This window comes from Myotis davidii, unplaced genomic scaffold, assembly GCF_000327345.1.
Source record: "Myotis davidii unplaced genomic scaffold, ASM32734v1 scaffold72, whole genome shotgun sequence".
Lineage (NCBI taxonomy): Eukaryota > Metazoa > Chordata > Mammalia > Chiroptera > Vespertilionidae > Myotis > Myotis davidii.
The window spans coordinates 6,642,731-6,643,581 of record NW_006284618.1 but is presented as its reverse complement, the minus strand read 5'-3'; positions in this window follow the sequence as shown (position 1 = coordinate 6,643,581).

Sequence of the window (851 nt, the reverse complement as noted above, 5' to 3'; positions counted from 1 at the left end):
GGTCCAAGGATTGAGTTCACTCTTCCGCACACACAGCGCTGGCCCACAGCTAAGTGTTTGCTAAGCTGCAGTCTAGCACTATTTTACTGATTTCTGAGAGGAAGGGAAAGGGGGAGAGAGAGAAACATCAATGATGAGAATCATTGATCGGCTGCCTCTTACACGCCCCACACTAGGGATCGAGCCGCAACCTGGGCCTGTGCCCTTGACCAGAATCTAACCCAAGACCCTTTCGTCCGTAGGCCGACACTCCATCCACTGAGCCAAACTGGCCAGGGCAGGTCTGGTCTATTTAGTGCAGATTGCAGATGGCGTCCATGGCTGACCCCCTCGTGCCCCGCACCACACGAGCGACGGTGCCGTTCCTACAACTGAAGGCGTGGAATTCGCTTCCCTCCCCACCCTCCACCCCCCACTGAGTTCAGAGACCCGCTTTGGCCCATAGAACGCGGCAGGAGTGACCACACGCCAGTCCATGCCCGGGCGTGAGGACCTGTCGCCTGCCCGGCCCCTTTGCCGTCGAAGGACGCGGCGGCGCGGCCGGGAGGGGGCGAGAGACACAGCCTGGCGCAGCCGATCCCTGCGGACACGCGAGAAATGGCAGGTCGCTCCCTAGTTCCGGGAGTTCTGTGACGTGACGAAAGCCGACCGACGTGCTCCTCCACAGACAGTGGACGTGACCAAGTCAGACCAGCGCGGCTCCACTCGCAGGAGTCCCGGAAAGCGCGTTCACACGAGCAAAGTGAGTCAGGGGCCCTTCACCCGCAGACCCAGGCGTCATCTGAACCACGGCTCTGACTGTCGCAGACCCAGAACCAGACGCACCCCACACTGCTCCCACCAGTGGCCGC